The 9,876-nt window shown below is 29.6% G+C and overlaps 1 long non-coding RNA gene across 1 annotated transcript in view; it reads right to left on the bottom strand.

Annotated features, from left to right (window-relative positions):
- Nucleotides 1-8,648, bottom strand: part of LOC111089364 — a 14,964-nt gene extending 6,316 nt beyond the window's left edge. The window contains exons 1-2 of the long non-coding RNA XR_002613639.1: nucleotides 8,563-8,648; nucleotides 8,320-8,431 (exon numbers count right to left, since the gene is read on the bottom strand). This is a non-coding gene — a long non-coding RNA (uncharacterized LOC111089364). The remainder of the gene's footprint in view (nucleotides 1-8,319; nucleotides 8,432-8,562) is intronic.
- Between the last annotated feature and the right edge of the window lie 1,228 nt (nucleotides 8,649-9,876).

Genomic DNA, 9,876 nt, shown 5'->3' with positions numbered 1-9,876 from the left:
AAATTATAATATTTACAATGGTAAGAAACGTTTTATTATATCTGTTTGTTATGTCATACATTTAAAACAATAAATCACACGGATAATCTACATTCTACACATATAATACTATATATATATATATATATAGACTCGTAAACACTGTTCTAAGCTTAGCTGTCAAGTACACATTTTATCTTATATAACGAACCTATTTCAACTGATACACTTTTAGTGCTAGAGAATATCTCTTGAACATCCTTCGTCGGGATCTTCATTAGGTTCCCTTTCAAATGTGTATATGTATATATATATATATGATTTGGCTAACTATAGTTCCCTATCTCTTGTTAAATGAAATATCACAAGCTTTTCTACTGGTATGATTGACATATGAACTTTCACATTTGTGAAGCAATTAACTTATTTAACAAAGTGTATCATTCCTCTGCTCATCAAGGATTTACAAATGTATTCCACGAAATATTATTTTGGTCATCTGCACAATACTAAACACATTGTAAGCTGTTTGTTATAATTGTGAAATAACTCATTATCGAAGTTTCAGTGTAAGATGATTTTGAAGAAATTCATTTTTTCTAAAATATCCCAAAAGTCAAAGTCACTAGTAAGAATTTAAGATATTTCATAACTTTATTTATACTTTTAAATGTTTGTTTGTTTTTTTAAAGTTAAGCACAAAGCTACACAATGGGCTATCTGTGCTCTGCCCACCACGGGTATCGAAACCCGGATTCTAGCGTTGTAAATCCGCAGACATACCGCTGTGCTACTGGGGGCACTTTTAAATGACCCACAGACAAATAAAAATGTATAGTTGCATAAAAATTGTCTTTTGTTAAACATTAATATATGATTTATCATATAAAAGTTTGCTCGTTTGTTAGTGGCAAAGCTACTAGTTTTGAAATGCCAACCACAGGCAAGACAATCGACCGGCAACATCCATCGACACTCTTTACCGACTAATAATGTGATTGACCGTCACATTATAAAGCCCAAATGGCTGAAAGAGCGACCATGTTCGGCACCTGACTTCTATATAAAACTAAGGGTGTGTAAGTTGTCGCTCAATGGATTATTTGATTCACTTGTAATTACATTAATTTTCGTAATTCTCGAATAATCTTTAGATTACTCGATTTCTTTCAGTTTTTCTTCTTTCTTTTTTTTTTCAAATTCAGTGAGTGTGCCATTGAACAATCCGTTTCTTCCTAGTTTTTACGTGGCTTGTATTTCACTCAACGTTGTTATTTATGTATAAAACGTAAAGTTTCAGTTTCTTTTTTGCTGGCGTATTTCATTTCAAAAAGTAGTTGCGATATCCAGACCTCAAAATACTAGGTTATCTAAGAATTCCTTCCATTAACATGTTTTAGGAAGCAAAGTATTGTTCGCATAATGCTATGAATTAACTTCATATTCTGATTTCAAAAGTATTGCTTTCCAACCATTAGCCCAAAATAAGATAATATTATGGAATAGTAATAGCATTTGTCAGCTATCAAATGTGTACTGTTTTTTGTACTTGTCTCTTGGTCTATAAAACCCAAAATAACATGACAAATCTGATTATTTAAATATATATATAAGAAACTGAAATTGATAGATATTTATAAGATTAGTTCACAATGTTTCTTAGTGAAGTAGCTTGGAACTTAAAAGAAAAACAATGCGTCGTGATTCAATAATGATGAAATAGTAGCACTAGAAAAACAACAACTTTAATCAATTTTTTCACGAGTGTAAAGGAACAAAATAACCAAAGTTTTTAAACTGCTCATATTCGTATGTTATATATTATAATAGCGTGGATTTTAATGTTTACAATATTTTGATCTAGCTATGAATATGATCTGTTGTTAAAATTATCATCAATCTTAAACACTGTTGGTTGTATTTGTAAACAAATGATGAATGGGAGATATAACACTTCATAATGTAACTTGAAAGAAAAAGTAATAGAGAATCACTCTTGAACGTAATAACCTTTAATATAGCAAATAACTGTTTGTTTAAAGTCGTTTTATTACAGTAGTGAGAGGCTCGTTTAAATCTGAGTATAACATAATATGTAAGATTCACAAATACGTCCTACGCTGGCTGTGCCGCAAACTTAGAAGGTTTTAATGTTGAAATTTGTTTTCGATCATAGAAGCGGGCACAACTCAAATAGCTCAGTGTGTAGCTTTTGGTTTAAAACACTCAATCAAAATCCACAAATTAGCTGTTTGTGAGTACAAAATGGGTTGAACAACACCTGTCTGTTTACCACGACCTTGGTGTTAAATGCTTATATGATTTTAAGTATACTTAATGATAGATGAAGACGTTTAAGTAACATTTAATAAAGCACCAATATAAACACTGCCTTACATGTACAGAATGATGTTGTATTATACTAATATTGCACTATATCATAAGTACGTTAGTACTTATAGTAGGAATGGACAAGATGTGCGATGTGTGCAATACAAATTAAAATATCAAACACACTGCAAACAACAAGTATATAAGAATAAAATAACAATTAAGTACATACCATGTAAGAACATTATAAATATCATAGAGTTGTTGGGGTTTTAAAAAACATTAATGTTTTTCTTCTAAACTAGGGACGATGTATCAGATATACATATTTCCTGATAATTTTGTCACTTTTGTTACACTTCTTAGTTTCTAACGACTTTTCAAAGTGCAAAAGGAGTGAGGACTTTTCAGTTGATTGTTGAAGATGAATCTGGTGGATCAGTTGCGCGTATCTAAACTTTGTTGGGTTTTTAAAAAAACATTAATGTTTTTCTTCTAAATTAGTAAGTATATAATGATAAAATTATAATTAAGTACATACCATCTAAGAACATTATAAATACCATACGTGTGTTTTGATAAAACATAAATAAATTAGCCTGATAATTTTGTCACTTTAGTTACACTTCTTAGTTTCTAATGACTTTTCAAAGATGAGGAATGGGTAATATGTTCTACATGGGTAGTGTTATGACAATTGTTGTTGTAATCTAGAGCCAAGGTTGGCATACATCAGGTGTTGCTGTTTCCTACAGTTTTTCTGAAAAACATCATGTGATACTATTTCCTAGATTCTCTGTGCAGACATATCATGCATGTTTTCTGCAGAACATCTGACAAGTATACTACTCTTTTGTAGAATTTGGTTAACAAGTGTCATGTGCATTTCCTAGAACCTATTTGTTGGTTGACAAGTGTCTGTCACGCACATTTCCTAGAACCTATTTGTTGGTTAATAAACAGTATTAACATAGGGCTACACAAACTCTCGGGTAAATATTTTTACTTGGATACTGAAACAAAGTTTACAACAGGGAAATTTAGCTATATACACCTTTCATTTAGTTTTAACAATTACAAAGTTACAAAAAGTACACAAAGTAGGAATTGGAGGTACGATGGACACACCCATTTTGAGGTTGTACCGTGGCAGAAACCACCAAGTGTTGTAATGTTCTACCGTCCATTCCTACCCTATTTCCTTACTTTTTGGTGCTCCTATTCCTAATTTCTTTTTTTCTTTGTATTAAAATTTTGTTATGTTTGTTGCCAAAGTTAAATAACTAAGTATATAAGGATAAAATTACAATTAAGTGCATACTATGTAAGAACATTATAAATACCATTCCTGTGTTTCGATAAAACATAAATAAATTAGCCTGATAATTTTGTCACTTTAGTTACACTTCTTAGCTTCTAATGACTTTTCAAAGATTGGTCGAAAGTGCCAAAGGAGTGAGAACTTCTCAGTTGATTGTTGAGGATGAATCTGATGGATCAGTTGCGCGTATCTAAACTTTGGTGGGTTTTTAAAAAAACATTAACATTTTTCTTCTAAACTAGAGACGATATATCAGATATATATATATATATTTTTTTTTTCCTAGAATTTGGCTAACATGTATCTCGTTTTAATAATTCCAAACATGCACATGAAATATATATAAATATATATATATACAGTAAAACAACATAATATAGTGAATAGTGTCACTTATGGGTGTTTTCTCGTGTTAATGAGGAACTGTATTATGAAAGTGTGAACGTTTGTTGGGGAATGGTAACGTGTGTATATATTTCACACAATACGGTTGAGTATGAATAAATATGTCTAGGTTAAAATCAGTGGTTATTAATGTTTCTTAGCACTTAAGTTGAATTGAAATAAATGTGTGCGTGTGTTCTTTGGAGCAGTGAATGTTATTTAAGTTATAGATGCATTACAGGCATGAACATTTTCTTGATTATTGAAACAATTAATCTGAAGTGATTATATAATCGTTTGTGTGAAGATGTAGCAAATGTTTCTTGATGTCTAGTGAACAAGCATGTACTCTGAATGTTTCGAAGGTCGTGGACAGGGCTTTAATGAATATTTTCTTCACTCTTATTGAAGATGGATGAGGAATGGGTAATATTTTCTACATGGGTAGAGCTATGACAATTGTTGTTGTATTCTAGAGTCTAGGTTGGCATACATCAGGTGTTGCTGTTTCCTAACAGTTTGTCTGTGATACTATTTCCTAGATTCTCTGTGCAGACATATCATGCATGTTTTCTGGAGAACATCTTTTGTAGAATTTGGTTAACAAGTGTTATGTGCATTCTATTTGTTGGTTTACAAGTGTCATGTGAATTTCCAAAAATCTATTTGTTGGTTGACAAGTGTCTGTTACGCACATTTCCTAGAATCTATTTGCAGATATATCATGAATGTATATTTTTCTGGATGACATCTATCAGATATACTACTCTTTCTTATAATATGTTTGCAGATGTATCATATGCTTATATTCTCCATAGAACTAAGTGTTGTATGTGTTTATTTGTGTTTAAGCGAAAGGTGATCGCAAAAGTTTTCTCTCTGTCTCTCGAAACAAACGAAACTCAGGAAAAAACGAAAGTAGAAACGTTGTATTAATTTTTATGAAGTCATCAGAAAAGAAACCACGACTGATTTCTGGTTTCACATAGAAATATATTTATTACATGAATAATACATTATTGTTCTTTCGAGTAAAATTTTTAACAGAGTCTATGAAAAAAACTGAAATGAAATTACATATGGATATATATTTGAATCAGACTATCGAATAGGAGTTTTACAGATTTTGTAACTCTTCAACATACATTTAATGTTTACTATTTTATCCATAATGAAAAGTTACGAGGATCATTAAATATATTCTATTTCACTTTAGATTTCACATTTTAATTTATTTATCCTGTTTTGTAACTTACTAATAAATGAATAAGCTTAAAGTTTAGCTGAAGTGACGTCACACACTAAACTAAACTGTAGATTAAAGAGTATTAAACTATAGATAAATATACTACTAAATCCTCTAATAACTAATACTTGTACCTTTAGTTACAAACGGCAGCAATGATATACAATTTCTAATTATGCGCACTAAATCCTAATTTAAACAATTTACTAATGTAAGATATTATCTTAACTTAATAAAATTTAGGACTAGTTATGCATCTTTGGTGCATTAAATTGTATAAGTTATATTTATCTAAACATTTTTATTTAATAGTTCAACATGCGTCAAAGATAAGTGATGCTTATGATTAAAAACATCCGCATATCTTAAAATCATATATTAAACCTGAGTTTTATAGATAGAAATATTCGGTTAATATATTCAACTATTAATGTGCTTATGCAATTCTCTAATACCAAAACTGTATCATACAATGTAACATTAATACCACAAAATGCTCTTACAGTTAATATTTAATAGGCCTACATTCATGAGTAAAAACAGGATTGCCAAGTATACCTAGTTATTTTCATATTTTCTAAAAATTATAACCAAAATTGGTTTAAGCCATCATATTGCAAGAAAACTCAAAATATGTTAATAGAATAAAACTAATGTCCTTAAGTACCACAAAGCCAAATATGTTTATCAACAGAAAATTTAAAAAACATTTTATTTGATGGCTTATTTTCGTATCAACCGGTTTAATATATTTAACATTTAAAAGTCAAATTGTACCAAAAACAAAATGAACATGTTGAATACAAATGAAAATAATGTGTGGTACAAAGAAAGAAGTTTACCAAGGAGTGCCTGGAGATTCAAAGAAACTTCGTAAGATATGATATAAAAAAGGAGCTTTGATGTTATTGTCATTTTTACTTTTATTTTAAAATGTACACTAGTATCATATCATATCATTTTATTGAAAGCTGTAGACAAAAGGTTTGAAAATAGTTACTATGGTAACCATAATGTAATAATCGTTTCAAATGCATCACAGCAAAAAAATCAGAACAAAAGTCTATTGAAGTACGTTACTAGCAATCACACTTATAAGATTTTCAGTATTTCCTTAAAATATTTCGTAGGCCTAGTCATGAAACGTGAATTATTACTGTTCATGAGGTTACAATTCAGAGTTACAAATATTTACCCGAGAGTTTGTGTAGCTCTATGTTAATACTGTTTATTAACTGTAAGACTATTTTTGTTAACAAACATAATAATAATAATAATGTTCATTGTGGTAAACGAAATAATAATTTGATCTAAGTAAGAGTTCTTTCCGATTTGTAAAAAATCCTTACGTGATAGAAAAAAAAACGAATATTATTTTCGAAATCTGCGTAGCTGAATTATGGTGAATCCGTTATTAAAACCAAAACAACTTTTATGAAGTTTAAACTCGCAGGCCTTTGTAATATGATTGATTAAATGTACGTTTATATATCAGTGTGTATTCTTTATAAAAACAATCTATTATAATAACATAGGTTATATACAATAATGTTGTACATGTATCGAATTAAAATGTCACTATTGTGTTTCAGTTTGATTCTAATGTATAAAATCTGTAGGGGTATTTTAGATCTGGTTTACACATTCTATATTTAAAGAAAATAAGATTCAAAGTAACTACTCAAATAAAGAAAATATATTGAAATTGAAGAAATCTTTTTTTACATGAGAAATAAATTATACCATGAACTTATAACAAATATAGCAGTTAAGTAATAGCTTAGAATTTAGCATTTCGATAGTTATTTATAGCTTATATAGTGAATTTCAAATACAGAACAGAAAATAAGACTACAGAGCAGTTTATATATTTTTAATACGTACATAAATGTATTACCTTTTCGAAAGCACGAAATGGCTAAAATATCTGATCTACATACAAATTTAAAATGTTAAATTTTGTGAATAGCATTGATTGATGGAAATTTAGTAGATTTAGATTCACGAATCTATAAAATGCTCCATGTACGGAAGACTTATCTATATTTTTTTCACACGTAGATACGTTCTCTTATGATGAGGTTGCCTAAGTTTTAAGGTGTTATATATAGACTAACAAGAAAACATATTGTATACAACTTCGAATACACATTTCATTGGTGTTGTACTTCGAACTCCACACGTAAACAAGAGATCGCTTAAGAGGATGTGAAGAGCATTAACATCGTAGTCAGATACGATGTATGACATACAGCTGTTTGGTTGAAGTGTAATAGCAGCCTTCTGTCCGCCTCTTCGTGCGTTACTCCGAGGATAATTAAATAACAGGAAATCTAATAATAATTTTGAGAAACCGCTTGTTCTCTTGGTTCAACAAGTCTGTTTTTTTTAAAGCACTTACAAGGAGGTAATGTATGAAGCATGCATTTAAGTATTAGATAAATCGAGGTATTAGAAAGACAGATGAATATATTTAATATATTTGTAATTTTTGGAAAATGTGAGGAAATATCATGAAACATTCTTATTCGGTTTAAAAAGAAACGAAAACTGTTACTATAACAGCATTAATTATCTTAAAAATATACAAACATGTTATATTAAAAATTATGATACCATCTTATGCTATTGTAAGCACACTCAGGTTACGTATATAAAAGAAATTCGAGGTAAAAAACATCATTATCAACCTAACAGTAATATTATTTTATGTTCTTCTCCTTTACAAAATCAGCATCCCAATGATAAATCTTACTAGCAGTCATAGGTTTTTCGAAATGGCTTCTAACGCATAAATATAATTCAATAACAGACAGTGAAGCATGATTTCAATTATATTTGGCTAGTTTGTATGTTAATAAATTCAAAGCTAAATAATGGAGTATCTGTGCTCTATAGAAATCCGATTTTTAGCGTTATAAATCCTCAAACTTACCACTATACCACGGGAGGGAACACTCTAAAGTAAGCAGAATTAAGCTAAAGGGCGTATTTTATCGAAGCACTAATAAAGGAAAACAAAACTACAAGTAACATAACATGATTAAGTTACACTTACATGATCGTTAGCTCAATTTAACTTTACAAATGTCCAAAGAGTTCACCACCGCTATCATTTCTATAGAGGTTTCTCTCTACGTCACCCAACTGCCTTCTGTCAGCTTTCACAACTGTTTGAGTAGACAAAACGCCATTTAAAAATAGCTGGGATTTATTTTGTTTACACGTAATATAAAATAAGATTTACGATCCATAATCTTCTGAGCTCTAATAACACGTTCGAATGATAATACAGACATACCTCAGGTTACAAATAATGACAAAGTTTTTAAGGCATTCAACAAAGCGTGTAACGATATATTCCTGTCACGCATGTAATAGTTTTTCTAGAAAGGCTGACACACGAATCCCTCCACCAGCAATTATCACGTTCAACATAAATCTCCATAGTCTCCTTGGCTCCAATGGGCTCTTGACAAAATAACCACTAAAAATATAACTTAGCTATAACAAGAAGAAGAAAAAAACATTACACCATGCCATTTCTAAAAAAACTTGTTTGTTTTTCTTTCAAGTTAATATAACAATTACAACAGAAGTAGTAGATTGAAAGAATGTTTCCATTTTTATAGACTTAAAATAATTAATATAGTACAGTTGAAATAAAGGTATTTCTTAGTGTTTTAAACTTAGTTTAAATTTTTCGTTGATTTGTTTTTCACTGGCTAAGAAGATTAAGTATTTAAGGTTTCAGAACAGCTAAATGCATTCTATGTTACATCTGTCAACAGTACAGCAGAATGTGACACATAGGACATGTAATTAGACTTACTTTTACTTTTTTGACAATTAGTCCGTTTGATTTCACTTATTCTTTAACTTTTATTTCTTTACATAATTAAATTTTAAATGTATTGTTATATCTATAATATATGCTTGTAGTTCGTGCTATTATTGTCAGCAAATGTGTAATGCATTTACACCAATTAAATATTCCTCTTTCAATCATGTGCATACAATATAATTACCCCTTTACTTGATTGAACAATGTTTGGACAAAGCTACTTAATTACACCTCCATTTCAAAGTGACATTAAATATTGCAATCGGTATTAAAAATATAATATCTAGATACCTTTTAACTTAATACAAAACCACACAAATTTATCAAACCGGAATAATCAACATTGCTTTTATCACTCATTTCTAAGAACATTCTTAACAAAGGTTTGAGTAGAACAGTATGAAAGTAAGTTATATTACAGCAATAAAATGTTCTTCAATGGTTATAAAAATCAGAAGTTGAACTGATAGACTTTTAAAAGCTTCCAATGGATGATCTACTTGCCTACTTATGTTGACAGTATTATTTCCGACCTTTGTGATATATAATCTAAGAGGATGATTTAAATGAGAAACGATAAATTCATTTCAAATTTAATAACTTTTGAAATCACGCGCTAGTTGATTTGTCAGCATATTATTTCAAGAAACATAAATTATTAAAATTACTCTAAATCTTCTTTTTTCAAGGAAAACAACTCTAGAGATGTTAACCTATCCTCATTTGATAATTTTTATATCCTAGCTATCATCTTAGTAGCATTCTTTTGAA

This window comes from Limulus polyphemus, unplaced genomic scaffold, assembly GCF_000517525.1.
Source record: "Limulus polyphemus unplaced genomic scaffold, Limulus_polyphemus-2.1.2 Scaffold119, whole genome shotgun sequence".
NCBI lineage: Eukaryota > Metazoa > Arthropoda > Merostomata > Xiphosura > Limulidae > Limulus > Limulus polyphemus.
Note: the sequence above shows the minus strand (reverse complement) of the source record. Positions and strands in the feature narration are given on the sequence as shown.